Genomic DNA, 26,657 nt, shown 5'->3' with positions numbered 1-26,657 from the left:
CCCAAATCTGCTAACAGTGAAGTCATTAAACAACTGACTTCAATTCACATGAGCAACGTTTCTTTCCTGAATAATAAAGGCAAAAAAAATAAAGGCCTTAGTGAACAATTCATCATAATATTAGTGCAATGATATTGAAGTCCACAGAGTGGTTTGTGCATTCAAGAAAGACACAACCAAAGACATTCATGTATATGTGCGCTGCCAAATGGGAGTATGGGCAGGTGGTTAAGTACTTTTACCCAATAAAGTATTCAGCAAATATTATACTATTTTGAAGCGTGTAATGAAAAGGTCTCCTTTCATGTTTTTACCCAACACTAGTATTAAATAAGAGCTTTAGAAGTATTTAGGAGATGTGGTTGACAAATAGTGGAGCTATAAGTGTTTGAAAATCCCGTATAGTGCATGTGCAGTCCACTGGCTCCAGACATACATCTACAATCTGGAGTTGTGCAGCCTGAAATAAACACAGCTGTGTTTATCTGAATGTGTGATCCCATGTACATGGTAGAAAGTTCAAATAAATGCACTCAGTGCGATGATGCTGTAAATGCAGCGAGCGCATTTGTCAGATGTGTGATGATGCAATCTCTTAAATAAACAGACTGAGCTGTTTGTTTGAATCCTGAGCTGCACAGACATAAAAATATATGTACATTAATTGGAGCCAATAAAACGAAATCCAAAACAGCTATAAGATCTTAATTGAACCCTAACTGAAAATTCGGTTGTTGTTCTTACACCCAGAGTAAACAAGGTCTGTGTATCATTTTGAAGCGTATGGTCTAAAATGTAGCCAATAATTGACTAATGTAGTAAATGACTTTCAGTTCTGGTTTTAGCTGACCCTGGGTTTTTCCAAAGATGGTCCATCATCTGAGACCAACGCTAGAGCTTATAGGATACCCCCAAGTTTTCATCTCATCATCTAAAGAGATAGTTATATTTTACGGCTCAAGTATATTTGTTTGGGATGTGTTATCTGTTTGATATTCAAAGGAACCAATCGTCTAGAAGAATAAGTTTGATGAGCTAAAGAATATCTGAAGGAAAAAGAAAAGATGAATGAATGTAGATGCTATCAAAGCTGTTGTTTTACTCCGAGTTCACATTGGCTCAGCATTTCACAATAAACTCATTCAGAACATCAAGTTACTGGAAAAAATCCTCCACTTGAGAAATATGCAATAGTTACTGATGAGTCAGAAGTTGGAAGTAGTGACACCACTATAAACAATTCAAAAGTCTTGCTTTTCTGTATTATTTGAGTGTTCTGCAATCCTAAGTAACATCGCTGCAAAAGTGTCGTAAAGCCTTTTCAGTTGTCTTCAGCACATTCACTTTGAAAATCTGATATGTAAGAGCGGCCTCAAGAATGGTTGCTGTAGAATAAGACCATCCAATTTCCTATGTGCTTTAAAATCTTGCCCAAAAGATGGCACTAACATTGTTTTTGGTAACATATACTGGATATAGATTTAATTCTCCCCCATTTAACATTATTTTCAAAATGGTCACAAATAGATGTTGGAAGAACATTCTCAATAAGCTCTACAACAGAGTTAACAATTACCGTGTAAAGATTGAGCTCTCCCTACATCGGGAGCATCAGGTGCTGCACACAAAGTTGATGCCCGACCAGCAGATGTATCTGTCAGAGTACAGAAACTGAGCTGTGAAACCTGCCTTCCAGGATTATTGAAATCTATGCAATATGCCATAAAATGTACCAGAACGGCATCGTACACTTAAATCGTGCACTGCTAAATCTTTTGAAAAGTATGTCCTCAGTGTATGTTAATATGGTTTATTTCTAGTACACACGAAAGCCATCTTTCCTCGTCCACCTAACCTGATCCTGTCTGTGGCCTTGAGGGAGGTGGGCCCCAACAGAGCTAAAAATCTGGCACTGACCTGGCAGGACCAGAGCATGTGAGAAGCAAAGGGATCAGGTGGGGTTGCCAGAATTTACAGCAGCACTGGGGAAGAAAATAATCGCAGAATCAAATAATATCTCAAGTTGGAAGAGACCCATAAGAACTGTTGAGTTCCAACCCCTGGCTGCACACAGCAGCACTGAAAATCAGACCATTCCAGTACACAAGGGGTGATGAGATGTGTTGGCACTGTGACAAAGACATGGAAGGAAGTCATGAGAGAAGATAACAAGACAAACAGGTCAGTGCGAGAGGTGTGCCTGTGGAGTGAGGGCACCCTGCTTGTGCTATGCAAAAGTAACACCAGGGGTGTTGTGGGATCTGAGAGGAACAAACAGTGGTGGAAGTCAGGCCACCCAAGCATGGAGGTCAGAAAACCCCACAAGTGCTGTGTGGCAGGGAGAACGTGTTCCAGGAATCAGACATGGAGAGGTGATGGGGGAATAAGGAAGCAGCATCGGGTATAGATGGTGTCCTGCTTAAAGGTAAAAAAGAAAGAAAGAAAGAGAGAAAGAAACGAAGAGAGAAAGGAAGGAAGAGAGAAAGGAAGAAAGAATCAAGGGATAGAGAGGGAAAAAGAGAGAAAAAGAGGAAAAAAGAGGGAAAACAAAAGAAAGATAAAAAGAAAAACAAAGGATCTGGAGGTAACCAGCTGCAGACAAGTGGCTGCCAAGGCCTGCCAGGGCACAGAGGCCAGGAAAGGGATACCTCTGTCTGGGAGCAGCTGTGTGCTGAGGATGTTGGGCAGGGCTGGAGGAGAGGATGAAGAGCCTGGGGTGGGAATGCTGCTGCATGGGAGAACCAGAGAGCAGTGAGCAGAGGAAATGGGCACAGGATCTGGAGGCACGACAGGGAGATCAGGAGTGGTGGTACGATCAGATGTTAAAGGTGAGGCAATTAAAAAGTAAGGGGTGAGGGATGGCACTGCTTGACACTACTTCTTTACCAGCTCCAGGAGATCTGTGTCCCAGCCCTGCCTCGTCCAACCCCAAGGTTGGCAGAGAAGGCAGCTCCTGGGGAGGGAAGCCCTGGCTACCGCTGTTACTTTTGGTTTTAGTTTCCCAGAGACAGAATCCTATCTGCCTTTTTGAGTTCTGTTTTGGTTGTTACAAAGGAGCAAACAACGTACAGCCCTCCGGCTTGATTTATTTCATGGAAGGAATTAGGGCGAAAAGAGAAGTGTGGACCTGTGACTGTGCCACAAAGCAGTACTGGCCGCAACACGCTGACATGGGGGAATTTACAAAAGTAAAAAATTAGATACGGCTACCGAGGCCACCAACCACAGGTGGGTTCTCTGCCATTAACATAAAACCCCTCAGTTCAGAGGAATCCGAAGAGCACAGCCCCAATTACTGCAAGCTACCATCCCTGCTCCTGTCAAGGTCCCTGAGAAAAATCTTACACCGTGGTCAAAGGGACTAAAAATCCCCAACTGATTGCTGGGAAACTCCCTGCAACAACATCCCCACACACAGAAAATTTTTTGTGCTTCAGGAAATCAGATTTTCTAAATGCAACTGGTTGCTTCTGCACAGGAGAGGTGCGTGAATGCCCGCAGCTCGTCTGGCTGTAGGAGCACCGATGCAGGAGAATACCTGGGAAAAACCTCCTACAATAGAGTGCTGAGCCAGAACGGGACTCTGCCACCCCTTGACCCCCCTCTTAATGAATTTTGCAAAAACCAAAGGGAACTGCCATCCTAACAACAGGAACTGGACAATTTGTGGTAGGTGCTACGCATGGCAGTGCTAGTAGCAGCAGGAGTGCCATGAATATGGAAGTGAGGAGCTAACAGGAGGAAGGGACATTTGGAGAGAAACATCTCACTCCACTTCTCATAACAAAAACTAGTTTTCAAATCTTCAGCAGTGAAGCAAATGGGTAGGGTGTCACTGGTTCAGCTGAAAACTCACTTGCACCTTATGGTCACCATCTGTGGTGTGGAACGTTTTCAACCTTGACGAAGCAGATTTGTCCGAGGATATTTCCTCTCTTTGAAATAAGAGAATTAGCTGGTAAAACTGGAACCCGTGTTGGCACATCTACACTCAGGCGATCTCTGGAAAAAAGTATATCATCGCCACCAGCGTCTGGTTGCCAACCTGTAAAAAGTAACACCCAGCACCCCCAGGCTGCTCCAGCTGCGTCGGTGCTGAGCAACACCAAAAGCCGCTGTCTCTCCCTCCTCCTCTTTAAAATATGAAGTGCCCCGTGAGAAGCTCATGGGAAGAAAGGCTCGTGCAGCAGGTGGCCACATCTGTGCCCGTCTTGCTGCATCCCAAGCAATTTGGCTTTAAACTGAGACAGAGGATGTTTAGGTTGGATATTAGGAGGAAGTTTTTCACACAGAGGGTGGTGAGGCACTGGAACAGGTTGCCCAAGGAGGCTGTGGATGCCCCATCCCTGGAGCATTCAAGGCCAGGCTGGATGTGGCTCTGGGCAGCCTGGGCTGCTGGTTGGCAACCCTGCGCACAGCAGGGGGTTGGAACTGGATGAGCATTGCGGTCTTTTCAACCCAGGCCGTTCTATGATTTTATGATTCAATTTGCTCCTTTGGAACTCTGTGGAGGAAACAGAGCAATGGCAGACGTGGAGGTGTGAGGGGGGTGGAAGAGACTCAGGTGGGCATTGCTGCTTGTGTCTCAAGGAGACCCCAAAGCACACAAGATGCTCGCCCTCCTGCTCCAGCTCAGTGGTGGGAGATTTTCTCCCGAGCCCAGCCAGCTGACGAGCACAAAACCAGCATGTGTTTCAGATATGTATGTACAGCCAAGCCTTCTTCCACTGTTGAGATGGGAGAGACCACAGGCATATAAAACATAGATGGTTTCCTTTTCATTTGCCCTTCATTCAAGAATTCTCCACTGTCTGTAACTGCACACACAATACTGTGGCATTTGTGTATTTTTCAAATAAATGAGTGAATAATCCAAATGATGCCTTCATCTCTGGACAGAGCTTTTCATTTTAACTCATTTAACATTTTAATAATTTCTTAAGTATTGTAAGGAGGCTTCTGTGTCAATTCGGAGGGTAGCACTGCAGACTTCTGCTGGGATTTCCCAGCACGATTTTGGGCAAGCCATTCCATCTGCCCTGCAAAATTCTTCAACCTGCAAAATGGGGACAAACAAACTTGGCACCTCAGAAGTATATGTGAGGATGAATTCATGCCTATGTGAGGCTGCAGAACACATCCAAAAGGATTCATGCAGAGGGGCAGAACCGCGGTGCTTTTTGCTTCTAAAGAGGTAATGATGCTTTGCTTTTCCCAGCCACAACCCTGAATGTCACTGACATTTTTGGACTTTTGAGGAAGAGCATGGCCAATTGCCACTACAGCCACACACATAAAGTTCAGTCTGGTTCAACCACATTAAATCTGTTTGTTGCATGATGCTTGAATTTTACTTCTCCTCCCAACTTCAGCATTTTTTCCCCACCGAGTTCTGCTTCAGCAGAAACAAGTAGCATGGTTGGGCTAATTAGAATCCAGTTAACGTAGTCAAATTTAACTGCTTCATTTCCAGATCTGGTGCACAGTGTCACACGCTCCAGTGACACAGGAAGCACTGCAACGTGAATTAAGCATCGTTAACAAGAGGCAGCCAGGACAGACAGCACAGCAATCGTCTGCCTGCAGAAACCACAAGAAAGGGCACGGCCTTCACCATCAAGAGCTTCATACGTAACTCTGGCCTTTAAAATGTGTGACAGTGACTCAGAACGAGGAAGGCAAGAAAATCTGCAGAAAAAGCAGTTTGTCACGATGTGGGATTCGTTTCTTCAACAGCTATAACCTCAGTTTCCTGATTCAGCAACTTTGATGCCTATAAATTAAAGAAATAAAGTGAAATGGCAACATGTTTGCATGGAGTGGAGGTAGAATGGCGTCCAAAAGGAGAAGCTTTTTGGTGGTCAGGAAATCTGTCGCAATGTGCCTGTGTTGAAGATGAGTGGTGCCAGCAGAGCTGGGAGAACCTCTGCATGACCGCTGAGCTTATCAAAGGCTTAGAACCTCTCAGCCATGGAAAGGCTTGGCCCAATTGCTTCCGGGGCAAATCTCCCAACCTCACACCAAACGTTTCAGGTTGGATATTGGGATCAGGTTGGGCACTGGGAAAAACTTCTTCTCCAATAGGGCACTGGCACAGGCTGCCCAGGGAGGTGGTGGAGTTACCATCCCTGGAGGTGTTCAAGAACCACGGAGATGCGGCACTGAGGGACGTGGGCAGTGGGCAATAATGGTGGTAGGTGGACAGTTGGACGTGATGATCATAGAGGTCTTTTCCAACCGTGGTGATTCTGTGATTCTATGTTTCTAAAGTGCCCAAAGCCCAGCACAGGGGCTCCAAAGCAAAATCAAAATAGAGTAGATAAATAATAAATTAAATAACATAAGTTAAAGCCTGCTGGAAATGAAAACTGATTAGCCAGATTTCATAGAGGGCTGCAATTAAGTCTGTTTCTCATTTTTGTTTATCTATATTTAATACTGATAAATAATGTTATTTCATTACAATTCTCTGAAGGGTGTTTCTAGTGTTTCTTAAAGGGATAGCCAGACTTGAAGAAAAAAACAACTTGTGCTTCAAGTAATAAGATAGTAAAATGGAAAAAGCATGTCTTCTGCAGCCTGTTCCCATTCTGACTTTGCAGCTGCTACAGAGGGAGCTTTGACCAGAGCCCCATCCTCTCCCCATGTGCAAAGCCTGCAATATTGCCTACTGCTGAGCCTAAATGCTGCACTCATGATTCGTTTATTCACCTCACAGTTAAGAGAAGAAGGCCCAAGAAGCCCAATTCTATTTTATAATTACAGAAAAAAAGGATGCAAATATTAAAAATTTGCTTCTCACCATTCATTTAGAATGAGAAGCAATAGCCTTAAGTTATGCTGAGGAGGGTCAGGTTGGACATTAGGGAAAATTTATTCTCTAAAAGAGTGGTGATGCAGTGGCACAGCTGCCCAGGGAGGTGGTGGGGGTGGTCCAGACGTGTGAGGACGTGGCACTGAGGAATATGGCAGTGGACATGGTGGGGTGGGTTGGGATCCCAGTGGTCTTTTTTAACTTCAACGACTCTGTGATTCCGTGATTAGAATTAGGAAGCAGCAACTAGCAGTTGGGAACGTTTGATGGCTCTGATCCATGAAAACAGCCATGTTCAGAGATCAGTGTGATATCCCAGAGCCCTCAGTATCTCCCCAGCACACCTGTTCTCTAATCAAAGCCCATGCAAGGTGACAGGGCAGCACATTAATGGATGGAAAGAACTGGACACAGGGCAGTAGAACACGGGTGAGGGTTCCACAGGGCTCCACATTCCTCCACAGGTCACCCTCCTGGTTTCAGACAGCAACCTGACAGCCACATACTGCATTACTTCACTAACACAGAAAGCTGCGCTACGTTTCCTACAGCTGCCTAATGCTGTTTAATTGTGCTAATTTAACACAGGTGGGCTCCACAGCAGGCTTTGCCTCAGGCCCAGCTAAAAGGAGAAAAGCAGGGAGGAGAGAGGTGGTGGGCTTGCTGTGTTAGTTAGAGAACTCAGTTATGGGGGGGAAGGTTGGGGTCTGTCCTTACAAAACAGCACAGAGTTTGTTGGATTTGTGGTTTTGAGGCAATGCACAGTGGTGGCTTCACAGACTAGAAGGCTCTAAGTTGTCGTGGAGGCTGTTTTGCTTGCAGATTTTTTGCAGAATTTCTAATTTCTGAGCCTAGGTGACTCTATGAGACGCTTTGGAGCGGTGCGGGGAGCATTGCTGTTGCACTAGGATTTGTTCCTCCTGCTGCATCTATTTGTTTGCAGCTTGGGCAGAGTTGTGCCTCCAGATGGGCTGCTGGGCATCTGAAAAGGTAGGAGTGCTCTTGAAGCTCTCAGGGTCACAACTGAGACTCGGTGCTCAGTGTGCTGAAGGAAGATGTCCAAAGATTCCACAGGAAGTACAGCTGGAAAGCCTTATTTCTGTATGTCCTCTATTTTCTCAGGCAGTTTCCTAGGCTGAGACCCAGGTCTGAACCTAGTACTTCTTGGCATGGAAAGGAAGGGCTATGGCTGCCTGCTCATTTCTATGGCTCTCCAACAAGTAGGGCAGACAGGTCTGTGGCTGCTTCCATCTCAAGCTTCAGCCTCTCATCTCCTGCACAAGTCTCCCAGCACTGCGATGGGGTTGAACTCAGGCTGTACACTGAAGAACGCTGCAGAGCTCCTGGAAGCAAGGGAAGAAAAAGCAAAAGGAGATATGGCTTCATGTTGTGAGTACTTGCCAAGATGGGGAAGCCTAGGTTGTCATTCCTGGAAAGCAGGATTTTCCCTGTTGCTAAAAATGTGCCTGCATGTCTCAGGAACAGTGAGTGGGAGAGAGTGCCCCATTCCCACGTGGGTGCCCTCTCTTGGGGCAGCACAGCCATGCTCCTGTGCTGTTTCCCTGTGCCACTGCACTGTGAGCTGCTCTGCACCACGTGTTTGAGTCCAGGATAGACAGAGAACTGACTAAAGAAAATTAAGCTCCACCTTGATGTCCCACTTTTCTCAGGCTATGTTTTTGCAACTTGATAGCAGATGGTATGTCTTAGGTACATCACTTCAGAGATGCCAAGTGATGTACTATCTATCAGTGTTTTTGTTTCATGATGAGGGAAATTTTGACTCCTGCTTACACTTGAGGAGCTGCAACGTGGAGACAGGTGTGATGCTATTCTGTAGTGCTGTATCATCTACCCAGAGCTCTTATGTCTATTTTTAATCTGGACACAATGGGAGCTATTAATTAGAGAAGTGTATCTGGGTGCTTTGTACAAACTGTGTATGCTATAATGGTATATTAGAGCATCTTAATTTTCTTTAGAAACTACAATTAAGGGTGAGTTTGGTTTTATCAGATAAAAGAAAAAAATCATAGTGCAAACAAAGGTTGCAAATAAAGGGGAGCCAAGTCACAGGAGGATATGTATGTAATTCCAGCCCAAACATCTTAACGTGTGCATCCTGTCCATCTACTATAAAGGAGCTATTTCACTTCAAAGCTGATGCCTTTAAAGTGGAGCATGAACACTGTTCAAGGTATCTCAACAACAGGTATCTTCACTGTAACTGCAGCAGGACAAAAGGCATGATCTCATACTGTGTGAAGCTATGATGTAACGAAGGAAACAAAGCAAAATGCATCTCAATGAGGACTTAAAAATGTAAGTGATTGGCGTATAGTTGCTGTTTTTAAATGTGAGGATGATGACAATGCTGGACATAAATGCTCTTTTTTTTTTTTTAATTATTATTTCACTATGTGTTGCCAACCCCTTGGTTTGCATCTCGGCCTTAATTTAGTACAGTGCTTTCCATTAACTGCACATCAGGTTGTATGGAAACTGCTGAGTCCTGGCCTGAAGCACTGATTGAGCACCTGGGGAAAGAACCCAGTCAGCCCTGGGAGCACAGGTGAAGGCAATTGATGTGTGTGACTGGAAGGGGTGCAGCCTGGCTGCACCTCTCTTAGACCTCATTTAAGGGCTGACTGCCACTGGGAAGGATCTCTTTCTGGAGATTCCTCCTTGGGGAAGGTTTCCCCTATGAACCTGGAATCTTCTGATACAGGTGAGCAATGTTTTTCTCTTCCTTTATAGCACCTTTCTATTGTGCTGATCCTTTTGTTATCACACCTCTGTTGTAATGCCTTTCCCATTGTACCGATCTGCCCAATTGCTACATAGGTCATAGTCCTGATGCTTTGAGTGGACTTGGATTGTTGAACAGATGTCATCTAACTTTCCTGCTTTGTGGGATTGTAAGGAAGGAGCCTTTATTTCCTTTCCACGCCAAAATGCATTTTGTTGAAGACCTGGAATTGAACTGTTATGTGAGAAAATATTGAAAACCAGAGGAAAACACTACAAAGTAGTAACCAATTGATAAGGTCTGTGGCCTTGGCTTGCTGAAGGAGGGAGCTGGTGGTACTCAAGGGGCTGAACAGACTGTGGGATGAAGGGCTGTTCTTGGAAATAATGGAAGGTGCTTATGGATAATCTGGAGGATTGCAGCTGGAACTGGGAGATCTCAGGGACATTAAGGAGGTTTATCATGCTGAATGTCAGCAGTTGCAAACATCCTGGCCCCAACTGGGAGGTAGTCTGTCCTCAGGAGTGCTAGCAAAGAGGTATCAGTGAGAGCCAGCAAATGTTAGAGACTTGCTATTGTGTTTTAAATGAGTTCTTTGACCTATAGCTTCATCTGCCATAGCATGAATGAATGTTACAGGCTGAACATTAGATATTTATGTTCATTTAACAATCTGTAATAAGCTATTGGGACTGATTTTTGACGTGTACACTGAAGTTATTGCTTTCTTATCAATATCACGGTACATTTATCAGCAGAGAATGATAATTGCATTGCTATGTATACAACTGATGTTGTAGTGGGACGTTGTCTACACTGCACACAAATTGAATGCATTTCATCTTAAATACAAACCTATTAATTAAAATCAGAGAGAAACAGAGAGCTTTGAATTGCCACCTAGGAGGCATCTCTGAGCAGCATCTTCTCTGTTAAACAACTTAGAGCCTCACACAACCTCCTACCCAGCTAATGTATTTATTTTAGAAGGAAGGAGGAAGCACATGGCCAGAGGCTGGCAGGGCTGCAATCAAGGGCATAAGAAGCAGGGCTGATGAGGCTGCTGCAAAAGGCTGAGAGCACATTTCTGTACTGCAGCAGGCATCGAGCAGCATCTGCTGTGGTTGTGGCAGCAAGAGCAGCTTTCGTTCCGTTCCTTGCTTTTCACACACTAGTAACTTAGACAAATGCACTGCATATGTGGACACAGGTAGTCATCTGCACTTCTCAAAGGTACCCAGCCAACTCTGGGTTTTAATTACTTCTACATTAATTTCCTTCCAACCTGGCTTTTTTTTTTTTCTTCGAGCCAATGATGAACTAAATATGAGGCCAGACTTCAAGAAGAAAAGAATTTAAAGCAAGAATTCCTGTTTAAAATGGCAGATCTTAACTCGAATTTAGCAGAATACACAAGTTTATATGCACAAGGGAAGAAAGTTTCAGTAATCCAGGAACAGCACAGAAGGCCTGGGGAGGATTTCCCTGCCACAGTTTAATGGAAATCATGAGAGAATGAGTCAGACCATACTTGAAAACTAATTGCCCATTATCCCAGTGTGATGATAGTTAACATTAAGATTTTCTGCAGTTCAGGTTAGAAAAGCACTGAAATGCTGTTATCTTTATCAACTGCCCACAGTGTAATAGAGATGTAGTAAGAATTTGCTGGGAGAAGGTGCAGTTCTCAAGGTCTGCCTCTGCTGGCAGGGCGTAAGGGGCAAAGAAAGGAACTGTGCCTTGTGCCAAAGTAAAAGCTGTTGCTCAGGAGTATTTTACACCATACAAAATCCCTATGCCACCTTGAAATAAGGCAAAATAGAATCTGTAAGGAGAAAAACCAAGCACTATGGGCTAAAAGACCAGGTACTATGATAAAGAAGCTTTAGATCGGCTACATTGTAATTACAACTAAAAGCAAAGGTTCAGTATTTAGAATCAGGGCAAGAAATAGTAACTGTCAGTCTTCTTAGTGAATTTATCAGGATTTTCTCTTAGCAAAAGAGCATACACCTGCACAAATGTATTTCTGAATCCTCAGCATTGCTGGCCAAACCAATGGTGCAGTGCATAGGGAAGGATGGGGAGAATGAGAGAGGGTGTAGAGAGGCTGCTCCTCCATTACGCCCAACTGAAGTATGGTACTGTGAACTAGAAGAAACGTTGTGTAGGTATTAGGTATTTCTTTCCTATATGTTTAAATGTCTCATTGTGGTATTTTCCTAAATAACCATTATTTTCCTCCCCCTAAGTGGTTTTCCTTGTTTGAGATGTAAACTCATACTTTGCAAAATTTCCTTGTTACCACAGAAGGGTGCTAAGGGAAAGTAGTAGGCTTTTCTCAGCTTTGGGTATAGAGAGTAGGTGACAACTGTTAATTTCCAAAGTATCTCTTGTCATTAGAATCCACTCACTTTTCCTTCCAGCAGACCAATCAAGGGGCTGCCTGCATTCAGCCCAAAGCATTGCAGTCAGCTCCTTCCCAAATCCTACTGCAGTGCTTCCCATCTATGAATAGCAATCCCCACAGCTGGACCAGCCAGAGGGAGAGGGGCAGGGCTTTCTGCCTTCTCATTCGTGTGCACAGATGGAGGCAAGAAGAGGTCTGCTTTAGCTTTTAAACCTGACACTGTAGCTAAAGTTGTTTTTTCAACTTGAATTAACTGCGTCCCCTCTGCGTGCCCTGCAAATTGATGTGGCCGTGCTTCCACATTAGTTGGTAATGTATTCTGTGCTAATAATGTAATTATTTAGAAAACGCTCTCTCACACAAAAGATATCAAAAGGCAAGCATAATCTAGGAAAGATCTTGTTCCATTAGCAACCCCCCCCCCCCAAACAGCCACGTGTAATTTTTTCCAGTAGTGACTCAAAAAATCACATTGTGATGCACTGACTTGTGCAAAATAGCTGCTCGTACACAAAACTTGTAGCAAGGAACTCCAAGAGAGCAGCACTACATTGAAAACAAATGTGGGCTTTGCTCTGAAACCTTTCTTTCCCTCACACCTGCTGCACTGGCACCTGTGATCTTTCCCATTCTTGTCAAACGTTTCCAGTTTGAGATGAGTAATTGTGCCAGAATTCAGAAGAAATGTTACACTTAATACTGTATTACTGCAATAAAGATCTTAAACACTTTTATTTGCAAAGGTTACTATGACAGCTGTTCAGCTGAATATATTTTCAAAATGGATATTTATGTTCTTACACAGCTATTTGAATTCTTTTTCTTCCTGGGTTGTATCTGAAGCACTTTTTTCTTTTTTAATGAGATTTGGAATGCTTTTCATTACTTAATTTATCTGGACCATTCTGCTTAATTGCTAGAAATCACTTCTATGTAAGGTATGTACATCTTCCACCTTCAATTTTTAATTGACTGCAATTTTATTTGCTGTACCTTTTTCATCTTATCTTAATTGATGGTGCTGTGACAGTTCCTTTTTAAATAGCAGGCAGGAAAGACAAAGTGTTTTCATACATTTCAAGGCCATTATGGCTTTCGAGCCCATCATCTGCAGGAGGCAGATCGCAGACATTTACACAGCCTACCTCAATTTTGAGTTATTGAGTCTGCAGCTCAGGAACTTCTGGCGGAGCTCAAACATATCTTCTAGGAAGTTTTCCAATTTCGAAGACTTCAAGTGACAAAAAATATCCCACATTCCATGCGTAGTATCCAAATGTTAAATTGTTCTAACAGTTAAATTATGTGCAATGTTAAAAATTTACACCTCATTTCTGTTATAACTTTTTCAGCTTCAGTTTGTAGGCAGACGGCCGTATTATGCCTGTATCTATCTTGTGATTAAAAGCACTTCCAGGATTGTGTATCTTCTCTGATTTATTCAACGGGCTCAGATGTAGGCTGAAATAAGTGGTGTATAACTGCAAAAGGATTTTTCAAAAGATGATTTGAATGCACAGTGGTCAGCAATGAAGGTAGTTACAAAGAGGAAGGTTAAGTGCTATAGGTATGGAGATGTCCAAGGGGGGGATTAGTGCAGGAGAAATTCCCCATCCACCATGATTGTTTTAATGGCTGTCAAGCCAGAGCGTGACTAAATTACCCTGCTTCTTTTCTTCATCTTATAGATTTCCTGGAAATTGCTTTTGGGCACCAAGTTGGTAATGTGAACAAGTTAGGTGTTTCTTGTACACACGGAGAGAAGAGCAGAGTAGCAAAACAGGCTGCCCAGAGAGGTTGTGGATGCCCCATCCCTGGAGGTGTTTAAGGCCAGGTTGGATGGGGCTCTGGGCAACCTGGTCTAGTTTTAAATGTAGAGGTTGGTGGCCCTGCCTGTGGCAGGGGATCAGAGATTCACGATCTTTGAGGTCCCTTCTGGGCCGTTCTCAGATTCTATGAAAGTGGGGCAATGAGAGTTTAACCAACACCTCATGAAAAGTTTGCTGGTTCAACATGGTGACCAGCAGAGCTGTGTCTGAGCTGCTCTTCCGGCATAGGCCTATGCCAATTCTGTTTCCTCACCACAAACTTCCTTCTAGAGTTTTCCATGAAACCTCAATTATCCCACTTGACATAGTCAGATCTTTTTCCAGCAAATGAACGTGAGGGTCTGACGCTGTCTTTGGGAAAACATTTTCTTCTATCGTGCAAGGTTTCCAATGGCAAGAATATCTCAAGGATGGAGAGCCCAATGGGAGCTGACGCAAGGTAGTGCTTTAAATCTGCACGTATTAATGCTAGAACAAAGCAAGCATAAAGGGGTGGTGCCATTTCATAACACGTTTGCACACTGGCTTTACAAACACGCTGCAGATTGTTTCGAAGTGGCCAGTTCCAAAAGCATGAGGGTAAATTGGAGCGATCTGACCATCAGCCATGACAAAATGGTCTCAGAGGTGTCGAAACCGCCATCCAAGTCCTCCAGGATTGTTCCTGTTGCTGTGTTTTGTCTGGGCGGCCAAAACTTCTATAAACAGGAAATGGCAAACTTCAGATGATTTCTCTGCTTGAATACAGATTGGTTCAAGCCTTAGAGATCATTGCCCTTCTTACAAACAAGACTCATTTATGTGAATAGTCAAAGGTGGTTTAACTGTCGTGACTACCTAAGGGCTAACATATGCATTAATTTGTGTATTTAGCCTATATGTCCTGCTCCAGGAGCTCTGGATAGCAATATGCTTTTCATTCCTCATGCTGCTAGGAGTCCTGTTTTTCTTTCTGAAACCCTTCTCCTATAAATACCAAAGAAAAGTATAGTTTGTGCAATAGTTCCAGAGATATCAGTTGACCCAGACTGTATTTGTTTCCCTGAGCCATGTTTATAGCACTCTGGGGAAAATTGAAGTTTCAAAACCAGAACATCTATCCTCTGACAAATCTGCTGAACTGTGGAGCCTTATTTCCTGAGTTCCAGGTATTTCTTTTGGACTAGACACAGTAACACTTGTACATCATTCTGAGTCATTGCCTGTGCATATGTGCGCATTACATCCATTTTCTCCTGCACTGACAAGACATTGCCAAACATTTTAGCTTAAATAGAGCTGTATCTACAGCATCATTTTTTCACACGCGTTTTAGCGCAGTGAAAACTGAATTCTGATTTACAACCTTTTGGAATTTGTTTTTCGCAGAGGTTTATGCCAAAGATGTTTTATTCATATAAAACACATGCCTGGCATTTGCTTCATTAAGATATTAAACTTGCACTTCATTTGCTCTCACCTAGGAGATCAGCCACGTAGATGATTCCTAAGCCAGGGTCTGCAGTGGGTATGGCTAAGTGACTCAGAAAATGGCCTGTGACCTCATCTTTTGCAGTTATGACTGGGCAAGCCCACTGTTCAGAGTCCTGATTCAGTGGCAGTTAAATAAACCAGAAAAGCACCCAACCCCACCCATTGCAGCTGGAGCTTTGTCTGAATGTGATAAGAGATCATTAATTTTCAATTTGACCTCAGCCTATAATGTTCAAGTGGCCTCTTTGTTCTCGTAGTGATGTTACAACCAAGGTCTGAGTCAAGGGAACTGGAAAGGAAATATTAAAATAGTCCTGAAAACTCCTTAGCCTTGTGATCTCGCTCCTCCTCACTTTGTGATTGTGCACACCTTATCCATTGGACAATCACGGCTGCCCAATGTGGATTTCCTGCTGCTGGCTGTTTCTCTCTCAGAGCAAACAATGGTGCTTCACAAAGGTGACCGATTGTGCAAGGCTAATAATGAATATTGAAATACTGCAGCAAAAACATGTTGTGAACAAATGATAGGCTGAAGTTTATTTATATCGAATGTCTGTGAGTAACATTTGTCACAATTTACAAGCAGAATAAAAGCTGAAATTCACTGATTAAAGTGTTCCCTATGAATAGCTCATACAGCTCTGAATTCAAAGACGTATTTGAAGAAATTGTTATTACAATTCACTGCTAAAAGAGCTATTGTGAACCTATGGGCACATCAACAGCTGTCTATGGAATATTATTATTATCAGAGAATAGAAAATGTCCTATTTTTATCAGATAATCCCAGAATCTGGATTGAATTAGAATGAAGGAGGGCCCATCTTTCACATCCTTTTTCATTCAGGCACTTGGCAAGCTGAGACTTTACAGAATGTAATTTAGAATGCTTAAATTGTTGTTTGTTAGTGGTTGTTTCTCATTGTAACACCTCAGATGATTAGGCAGAGGACCTGTGTTTGAGTCATCCTACAGATGCACAACCACTTATCCCAGCTCTCAGGTTTTTGTTTGGGTTCACAAGTTTGAATGCAAGCAGTATCTTGGGGGGTTAAGGCTAGTTTTACTGTGTTGTGTCCCCCTCCACCCTGCATTTAAGCAAATCCAGTTTGCCATTAATTCATGTTTTGTACTGAAACAAAACATTCAAATCAGAAAGATTCTCTTCTTCTTGTAGAATTAACGTGACTGGGTGACATCAGAATTAGGACCAGCACTCATTACATGCTTCGCTTTCTCTTTGTGGATTTTCTGGAGGAAGGAATCCTGTCACAGGACTGTCCCATCACATCTGAGGAAAAGGCACACGCAATATCCCGACTGCATCTTCAAACTCCTTCATGGTAGCTGAGAGACCTGCTCAGAAGCCTGCGGAGCTTTGTGCTTCCACAGCAGGCAAAGGAAACTTCTGATGGAAACTTGCTGCCGTTCAGCCCCCCCTCCGCCTCTGCCTGCCAAAAGGAAATCAAGAAGGAGGCAGGACAGAAAAAAAATGCTTTCACCTCTGACTGCTGATGCCCTGCCCTTTGCGGAGCAGAACAAGACCGTGTTTGTCCTGGCTCCGTTTCTCAGTGCACCTTCAGAAGGTGCAAGAGCTTCTGAAATGTCTTTCTGCTCAACAGAAAGGAGTGAGAGGTTGTAATGCGAGCACAAAGCAGGCTCCCCACGTGGAAAGTTAAATGTCCCGACTTCCTGATATGTAAATTCCTGTTTGCTCACACTGTTCGTGTAAAAGTAGTATCTCATCTCTAGAATGCGATGTGGCACTTCCAGCCTGACTGCAACCCTGCATTTCTTTGTGTGCTGGGGGCAACAGGGAGACATGCACAGACAGATCTAGCAAGGCTTGGGCACCAAAGGAAGAAAAAGCCTCCTGAGAAGCAGTGGCATAATGATGGCTTGCCGAAACATATGTAAAAAAGAAAGAAAGAAAGAAAGGAAAAAAAAAAGGAGAGATTTCTGTTAACTAGCAAATAATAGGACTTCATAATTTTGCAGACTCTAGGTTTTACATGGCAAATAATTCTGACATCAAGGAATGTTTTCCCTCTAGACCTGAACAATGTTATGCAAGTTTAAAGGTATCAGAAAGGTATGGCTCAGCTGGTTAATAACTTATTTGGTCACTTTCTATCAGAGTCAAACATAGACTAATGAAAAAAATAATTGCTTCTTCTTGATACTGCCTGCTGGACTCGTAAATATATGTAGACTTTCTGGTGGGAAAAAAAAAAAAAAAAAAAAGTGAATGTGGGTTCAACTAAGTTTCAGCTTCCTGATGATATACATTCAGACAATCGGGGAAAACAAGCAATATTATCTATGTTCCACCACATTATGTGGCCTACGTGAACAGCTCAGGCAGAAACTGAGACCGATAACACTTTCTAAATACCTAGACAGAAGAAAAACATCCTTTGAAATATTTTTGAAGAGAAATCATGATCTTGAGTAAATTTCTGCTGGTGAGTGGACAATGTGGCACTGGTCTCCAGTATTTTTGCACTTCCCAGTTCTGGTTCAATCTGCAGCACTGTCAGCTGGCTGGTCCATCTATACTCGAGTGATTATTGCTAAGCTGGTGCACGTAACTGCAAATATTGTGAAGAGTTCATCCAGATCTGCGCTCTGTATTGCAGTTGTTTTGAATATATACTTTTTTTATTGCTTTGTTTTCTTATCCAATGTTTAGTGTCGTGAGTGACATTAATTAACCAAATTCAGAACTGGTTAATCCAACAACTGGAAGGCTTATATTTATCATTGTTCAGTGATACTACCCAAATGTCGGCTCTTAGCTTGAAAAATTCCTCTGAACTAGTAAACCAGAGAATAATAGAGATACTATAATTTTCTTTTACTAAAATAAACAGAATATTTTCTTAGTTAATTGTTTACATGTCTTACTCCTGTCACTTTTTTCCTTTCATCCTTATTTTTCTTGTTTTCCTTTATTCATATTTCATCTCTTGAACTCCTTATCTCTCTAATCCTTTATCCTTTATGTTCTTGTTTTATCTCTCATTCCACCACTTTATTCCATGTTTCCTAAGCCTATCTCCCTTCCCATGCTAGTCTCCCCAGGCTTTAAATGCCCTCTGAACCCTTTTCCCTTTCCCCCAGTTCTGTACCTTTTCTCTTCTCTTTCATTTTCCTTACAGCAATCTCAGCAGAACAATGCTCGAAGTAGAGCTGGCAAGCTGACAAAACAGAACACTTGGAAAGAAAAGTTTACTCAAAGACACGCATATTTCTTTTTAAAAAGTATATATCTGTAGGAAGGTGTTGCCAAATCATCTGCTTTGTCAGATGTGAAACTTTGAGCAGTACTCTTTCTGCAGTGCTGATGTGAGGGAAGGGGCAGGAAGCGCTATCAGGTCGCCAGATGAGTACGGTTAGGTGGGATTCCTAAGTGCACGTGACAGCAGTAATTCAGGATATTATTCCTTATGTAAAAATAGCCATGCAAAATTAACACAAAGGGTTTGGTATAAAAAGATAAAAGCCAGGAAGCTCAGGGGCTGTGCAGCTCTTTTTATCTTGTTTCATTTTGGTTAGGGGATTGCAGGGAAACAGCAGAAGAGATAGAGTGTTTATATGAAGACATCTGGGCCAAGGTGTAGTCACAAAAAAAACGTTATTGTATTGCTGTTTATCAAATGGCTGATCTGGGTAGGAAGAGGACGTGAACGTAAAGGAGATAAGCTTGGGCTGGGGACACTAGCATGGGGACACACAGCTTGAGAGGTGAACCTGGAGCAAGCTGTGCAGTGCTGGTTATGTACAACGTGTGAGATGGTGGGTACACAGAGGAGAGCAAAATTCAGCTGTCATTTGCACACCTGTACATTTGTTACTGTGGGGTAAGGTACACCAAAGGAAGGGCTCTCTCTCTGTTCAACCAAATGAAGCTGGAGTGGTTTCAGCTGGCAAATATCTATTAGATTGCACTGATTTAGTCTGGATTTGAATTTCACTCCTGGAAATACAACAGTGATGTGAAGAGAGCTGTAGATGGGATTTCTATTCCCATCCCCACTACCCGAGCTGATGACCCTGAGCCTTGACTTGCATTCCTAATAGGATAGACCTTCTTTTGTAGGAATTCTTTAGCACCTGTAGGTTATGCATTCAATTAGCATCTATATCCTGAACTGAGCTGAGTTGCACCAGCTTTGAAAAAAGTAACAACCAAATGGCTAATTAGGTCAAATTTGGGGCGTATCAAACTTGACAGTGTCTGGCTTACATCACTATGGATTTACATAATGGAACTTAACAGCACTGAAGAGTCTGTTGTGTCAACTCTGATGACTGTAAGAAAGGATTTCTTATTTTTTTTTTAACATAAAATATTCACTCAGAAGAATATCCTCCCAGTACATTTTCCATCAATGCTGTGCTGTGCCTATCACTGCTCATTACCTGGCCTACCACCACAGTAGTATTTCAATCAGTTATTTTATTTTTCAGAACTCAGTAATCAGCATCAGCAAGCAATTGTTTAACAAATTTCCTCTTTAAAACCAAAGCAATTTTTCAGCTAAACCAGAGCTATTTTTCAACTCCAAATGCCTGGGAGGGAAGGCAAAAACCATAAGGACTCAAGTAAATGCCCCAGGTAGTTTTTTTTTTCCCAGAGATATTACCTACAATCAGTAAGCAATAAAAACAAAACAAAACAACAAAATCTTAAGTTAATAAAGTTTTATATTCTTACTGCGGCTTCCTCTGTCTTCTAGCAGCCCATCCTGTACATCAAAGGTCACAAAGAACACAATGAGTCACTATCAAAACCAAAAGAATGCTTCGTGAACAATTACTATACATAAATTGCACCCTGGTATTTCATTTCTGTGCCAACTCACAGTAATACAGCCCATTTCCTCTTCTTTTTTTTTTTTTTTTTTTTTTTTTTTTTTTCCCCTGCAGCTTTTGTCCATAATAGCAAACAGCTTTGTTACTCTGCTCACAGAGCTTGAGTTTTTTTTTTTGGTACTTATACATTTCTCTGTTTGAGTGGTGGGCAGCAGCAGTGTGACGGCTTTTGCTACAGCTCTTTAAGCTGCATTTCTTTGGTGTCAGTTGTGCAGAGCCCAACTTTAACGCTGCCAGGCTTTGTAGCCAAAAACATCATTAGGAACACTGAAAGGGTCCCCTCTGAAACCAAGAATCAAAGTGCCCCCCGGAGAGAAATCAACCGTACATTAGCTCATGTCTAACTCAGCACTGTGCAGCTGTGAAACCTGTGCGGATCCCTTAATACATGCTATTGCTGGGAGGACTGTCCTCAGGATCCATTAACCCAGTTCAGAGGCAAAGAGAACCTCACAGTCTCTTAATACCACACATGTGGGACGAAACAGGCCTTCTGTGTGGAGTCAGAAATATGTGAGTGATCATCAGCCTTGGCAGTTCATTTCATATTGCAGTTTCCAGTTTTCCTCCTTTCGACGATACCAAGTGTCAATGACTTTTGTTGCAACCCTCTGAAAGACAGAGATGTTCATTCACTCCCAGTTTAGTACCCGAGAAATAAATCTCTTTAACATTTTTGCTGAAAAAAATACTGTGAAGTCAATTAATTGCTTTTCAGAAGGCACAATTTGTGTGCTTGTGTACGTGTGTATTTGCAATTAAGTAATGAATGAAAAACTAGATTGATATGGTCATTGTGTTACTACCTACACATTTCAATTCTGCATGCTGGTCAGTTTTTAAGTAGTCTTCTGGTTCATATTTATTGCCTTCAACAAGCAATAGAAAGCTGCGATGACAAGTAGCAACAACTGGCATTCTCTCAACAATTCCACAATAAGAAAAGAGGGAAGTAAGATAATATCAGTCAGTTTCCTTCTGAAGAGGTTTGGTTAAATCAGAATTTTTCGTTTTAGAAAATTACAAAGCAAAAACACATCAGATTACAGTTCTACCTAGGATGGGAGGAAGATAGCAGATATTGTTAATGTTCTGAAAATAATTACACCCCATTGTACCCAATTCTAGTAAAAGGTGTATTGAAAGGAAATGCTGCTTTTTTGCCTCTTGCATTGTGAGAATCATTTGAACACCCTTTGCTTCAATTTTTGAAAACAGAAGGAAGCAAGTGTAGGCTCCCAGCTCATCTGACTGTATGCTGAAATACAGGACTTGCAGCGAGGCCAAGGGCTTCGATTTTTCTGTTGATAATGTTCAGATCAGCTGCTGATACGAAAGTGTCTATAAGAAGGGAAAGTAATTGTTCTTACAATACTCTTCACAAGTTTGGTGTCTAGACTTTCTTTCTTTAGTCCATTATGGACTGTGTGTAAACTTGCATGCATTTGCCCATTCAACTCCCAGTTTTCAATCTGTGAAACAGGGGTGGTAGCACTTACATATCTTTAGGGATTAAGATCTAATCCTAGAGGGGCTCCAGACTGACAGCATTTTATACTCATAAAAAGCACCACTACAACACTTGTGAATGGGCAGAAGTACTGACAGGTCCTTACAAGACTGGGATATATTTTTAAAATGCTATTATGGGTGAATAATATTATCGTGTAAATCATATACATTATTAATTATTAATAAAAAATGAAGTGTATTTAGCATCCCTGAGCGAAAGCTTCTATAGGAGGTTAATTCATAAATCTTCAACAAAGCATTTGTAGTTCTGTATATTCTCGGTTGATTAATTTTGCAAACTTGCACATACACATTTAATCTCCATTTTGCATATGCTTATACCTATCGGCAAATTACAAACTGCATATGTGCTGTAGAATTTGCATGCATCCAAAGAGAAGGCTCACTTCTGCAGAGGGACTTTTACAAGTGTGACCTCTCCTAAGTTATACAAGCAAAATATAGAAAACTCTCTGTCACTTAGAATGTAGAGCAAAAACGGTGATGAAAGTGCTTGCTTGTGATTGAGAAAACAATACATTCTTCAGTCCTTCCATGCAAAGAAAATCTGTTTTTTTTGTTTTTTTTTTTTTTTTTCATTTTCCTCCTTCTCTCGCACTAACTGAATGTGGGTGGAAATCAGTAGAAACAGAAAGGGTCATGTTTGCTCCTCAAAATTTGAAGACGGTGTTTTTTTCCTTTGCCACAGATGCTCCGTGCTCATCAGTTGTGTTCTCCTGAGAGAGAAAAGAGAGAGAGAAATTGCCAATAACATTGGTAACCTTAAGTGTAGGCATGCATAAAAATTTGCTGAAAATTGGGTTGTGGTACATGTTCTTATTTTAGATTTGCCCTTGTTAACGTCTTTTTAATAAACAGGTGCATACACTTCCCCAAGCTGTCACTGTTGTTTACCCAGTCTGTACACTTTATAAATCTACTAATGGAATAGACCCAATCATCCTAAGGATCTGCTTTAATAAGCTAGAGCCTCAAAGTTTTCAGGAAAATACTTTCTGGTAATAAAGCTCTGCTGGAAGAGTGGATACAAGCTTTGCAAGGTTTGCTTTTAAAGATAAGAAGCATGTGACACAATTTCATTTGTTAGTTGGGCACAATGTAATACACAGAGTTCCATGCATACTTGACATTCAAATCAACAACAAAGTGGGATGGATAGAAGGGAAACAAAATTAAAAGGTGTAAGAAAGGTGGAAAAGGCTTTTCTGGTGGAGTCTGAAAGAACCATCCCAGCTGTTGGACATCGCCGCTTGGGATGTACACAGTTCTGTTGATGAAAAAAATCACATTGAAATAATTTGAGGCAGGCATTTCATGTCTGCAAAGAACAGGGACATTCCTTAGAGACTGTAACTTCCATTCTGGATCCCTCTAAGGGAACAAAGCACTTACAGGTGCAGTTCAGATCACAGTTTTAGGAATACCTAAAACCTCATTCATTGGGTCTATCTGGAGCAGCAACTCCAGTTAAGCTAATAGCTACCATCAATGTATTAGAGAGATTGATACCCGTACAATAGTAATTACTTTGCTATTGAAATAAGTAAATAAATTAAGGGTATATAATTAACTGTAGTTTCATCTCATGAGCTTTTAAATTGCATCACTGGAGATCAGTATTGTCCGATTGTAGGCAGCAAACACTAATTGCTTAAATTTCTTGTAAGTAATACCACGGGAAGAGTTCCTCCATTTAATTCTTTGCTAAAGGTGTCAGCTCAGTAGCCCTGGAGAATGTGATCTATATTACTTATCTCCAGAGAAGTGGAGGGAATGAAAGGAGGAAAATAAACTTTCCCTGTCTTGTCAAAGTTATCACTGTTTCTCAGAGTCAGATGGTTAACTCCACACTTTCATGTTTCATTTTCACAGAGATACCACCGGCAGAGGAGCAGTGGAGAAATTTCTGCAACACAGAAAACTCTCCACTGTGTATTTGACTCAAAGCACTCATACGTTAAATGAAAGCTACCTATGTTGCTAAGTTGCACAGGAAGAACATCCGTGTATCACCAACCTGGTTTGTGCTCAACTCTGTGCTCTCTGTGCGTGTTAAATAGCCCAGTACAGATACCTGAAGCTCTGCAGCACTTAGCAGCTTGTTTTAAAGAGGCTGAGCGTGGAGCTTCGTATTTCTTCATGTGGTTATGAGTTGCACAGTGCCTCATTAGGTCACAGCTCCTCATGTACACCCAAAGCTGCTCTGAGTCATGGTGCTTCACATGGAACAACACTCCCGGTGCAGACTTCACTCTGAGCATTATTCTTTCTGGGAAAAGGGGAGAAAAAAAGAAAAACCTTTACAGCAGCAAGACTGGGTGTAGGACAGATAGAGTGATTTGTGAAGAAAAAAGTTACTGAGGGGCTCATTAGAGGCAAAGTTATTAGGCCAAGAAAACAGTTAATCCCTGTCACACAGAGGCAACGGAGTTGCCAGTCATCAACTCTAAATTAAGGGCACTGAGTGCAAGAGAAGTGACTCTTTTTTGCAGCTTCCTCAGTACCATCCGTCTACCATAATGCTGTGGTCTTTTTCTTTCTTTAAATACTGGGCTCCAGCTAATTACTGGCAGGAAGTGCCTATTTTTATGCCATTAGTATGCAAATGAGTGAGAAGTAGAAAAATATTCTAAAGGAACTGTTACAATATCTGTCCACAGATTACTCGCCAATTAGAACATGGGATTAGGGCTGCAGGACCCCAAAAGAGTATGGCCAAAGTCTTTCTGCTTGGGTGCCTAAAGTATAATTTCAATGGGAACTGTATATACATGGGGCTTTTCCTAAAAAAAAAAAAAAAAATCAAGCCTAAATTGCCTGCTTGCAAATTAGCACTTCTACAGTTCAAAAATGAATGCCTTCACTTCCTCGCCTCAATTTTTCTATAAGATGGGGATAAAACATCCAGTCTATCTGCACTCCAGCACACACTGGGACCAATCTTGCAGCCAGACTGAAGTTCTCCTCCCACCTCACTCTCTATGTGACAATAGCTGAAAGACAAGAAGTTATATTTATAAAAATATTTATCACGTGAGTGATAAATATTTAAAGACTTTCAGATTCTAGCATTTTTGCATAGGTTAAAAACAATAGATAATAGTTTATCCTTCCCATGTCAGGAACTTCAGAGGTGGACGAGAGTGGAAAACTATTGAGACGTGACTCGATTCAAGTTTTATGAACCTAGAAAAGTGTGAAACAAAGCGCTTATTATCAGAAGGGTATTTCTCATGCATGTCAGCCTTCTCATCACTCTTGTAATAGCTGATTAGCAAATGTAGGAAAAAGATATAATTGCTCAAATCCTCGACTTCTCTCACAAAGTTGTACTCTTTGGAAATGTTGCTTTATCAGTTCATTAGATGTTACTCATTTTGACTTCCTATTAAAAAAAAAAATAATCTACATACCAACGATAACACTACTCTCAACTGAGTCAGCGTGACAAACATTCCTTCTCCGAAAAGTTTTGCTTGAGAGGTTTGTTATTCATTTTGGGTTTACAAAACAGGATGTAACAGTAACACCTGCCCGGTGTCCCACATGGTAACAGCACCTGAAAAGATTTATCACGGAAAAGAACGCAGCCTCCTACTCGTACATAACTGATAGCAGCCCTGATTTTCTTTCTCTTTCTTCTGCTTATGTCAAAAGCATCCTTGGAGGGTGTTGTTTTTTTTTTCTTTTTTTTTCCTCCCATTTTTGTTCTAAGCCACGTGATGTACCGTCAAGCACATCTTGCTATTTCTTCCTCCCTCCCTGTCCTGCACCCCAAACTCAGCTGAGCAGGCCAATCAAGCACTGTGGGCCAATTGCAAGAGGTTGTTAGGTCAGGTTGGATGGGACTCCGGGCAATCTGATCTAGTTAATTTTGCCAGCAACACAGGCTGGCTATGGCAGGGGGTTGGAACCTGATGATCCTTGAGGTCCCTTCCAACCCAAGCCATTCTAGAACAGGACAGGAGGTAATGGCCTGAAGCTGCACCAGGGCAGGTGTCCTCTGGATAACAGGGCACGTTGATTCTCTGAAATAGTAGCGATGCACTGGGACAGGCTGCCAGACAGCTGTTCCAGAACCGTGGGGATGCGGCGCTGAGGGACACGTTCGGTGGGCACGGTGGGGATGGGCTGGGGTTGGACTTGGGGATCCTCGATGTTTTTCCATCCTCAGTAGTTCTGTGTCTCGATATAAAACAGCCCGAGCTGCAGGCACTACCCAAGCCGGACGGCCCAGCCCCTCAGCCCCACGGCGATGGCTGGGCCCGGGGCGAGCGGCCCGCCGCGGAAGGAGGAAGGAGGGGGCCCGGCTGGCGGCAGGGGGAGGCTGGCTCTCCTGCGTGCCGAGGGGAGGGAGGGGCCGGGACGCCGGCGCGTCGGTGCCGACGGTCTCCAGGCGGGAGTGAGGAGGAGGAGGAGGAGGAGGTGAGCTCCCTCTGGGTGGGGTAAGGAGCGGGGCCGCCCGAGCGAGGCGGGAGGGAGGGAAGGGGTCAGCGCGGAGCGGCGGGGCGGGCGCTCGGCCCGGCGCCTGGGGGAAGCCGGGAGGAGAGCCGGCTGCAGGAGGAGGAGGAGGAGAAGAAGGAGGAGGAGGAGGAGGAGGAGGAGGAGGGGGGAGCCCGGCCCCGGAGCGCGCGTTGCGGAGGGGAGGGAGCAGAGGGCGGCTGAGCCGCCCGGACAGCGCCCGGCACGGCTGCGGTACCTGCGGCGCGGGAGGCGCTGTGTGGGCAACGCTCGGCCGCCGCCCCCTAAGATGGCTCCGCGGCCTCCGCAGAGGGGCAGCCGCTCCAGGGATCGGCGTGGTCCGGCGAGCTCCAACGGGCTGCCCGGCCTGCTGCCACGGCGGGGTGCCGCTGCACGGCGGCCTAACATGGCTGCCCGCGCCCGGCAGGCCGCGGCACGGAGGCCCTGCCCGCAGCTTCAGGCGGGGCTCGGGGAGCTGCAGGCACCGGGCCTTCAGGGCTACGTGAG

The 26,657-nt window shown here is 43.1% G+C and overlaps 1 protein-coding gene and 1 long non-coding RNA gene across 8 annotated transcripts in view; one reads left to right on the top strand and one right to left on the bottom strand.

Moving 5' to 3' along the window:
- Window positions 1-19,970: 19,970 nt before the first annotated feature.
- Window positions 19,971-26,599, bottom strand: LOC109368641 (uncharacterized). Of its 2 annotated transcripts, none has more exons than XR_014884293.1 (3): window positions 26,389-26,599; window positions 23,707-23,958; window positions 19,971-22,405 (listed from the first exon to the last, which is right to left on the bottom strand). It is a non-coding gene; the product is annotated as an uncharacterized LOC109368641 (long non-coding RNA). The 2 variants fall into 2 exon arrangements; XR_014884292.1 differs by having other exon boundaries at window positions 23,764-23,958; window positions 26,389-26,589.
- The window catches only part of QTMAN (queuosine-tRNA mannosyltransferase), a 162,880-nt gene continuing 162,210 nt past the window's right edge, over window positions 25,988-26,657 (top strand). For 2 of the 6 annotated variants that reach the window (XM_085227737.1, XM_085227734.1), the window contains exon 1: window positions 25,988-26,114. The gene's annotated coding sequence lies outside the window, so the exon portion shown is untranslated. Of the gene's footprint in view, window positions 26,135-26,657 lie in introns of all 6 variants that reach the window. The other 4 variants (XM_085227739.1, XM_085227736.1, XM_085227740.1 and 1 more) reach the window with 3 other exon arrangements.

This window comes from Meleagris gallopavo, chromosome 7 (genome assembly GCF_905368555.1).
Source record: "Meleagris gallopavo chromosome 7, MGAL_WU_HG_1.1, whole genome shotgun sequence".
NCBI lineage: Eukaryota > Metazoa > Chordata > Aves > Galliformes > Phasianidae > Meleagris > Meleagris gallopavo.
This window is presented reverse-complemented; position numbering and strand designations above follow the sequence as displayed.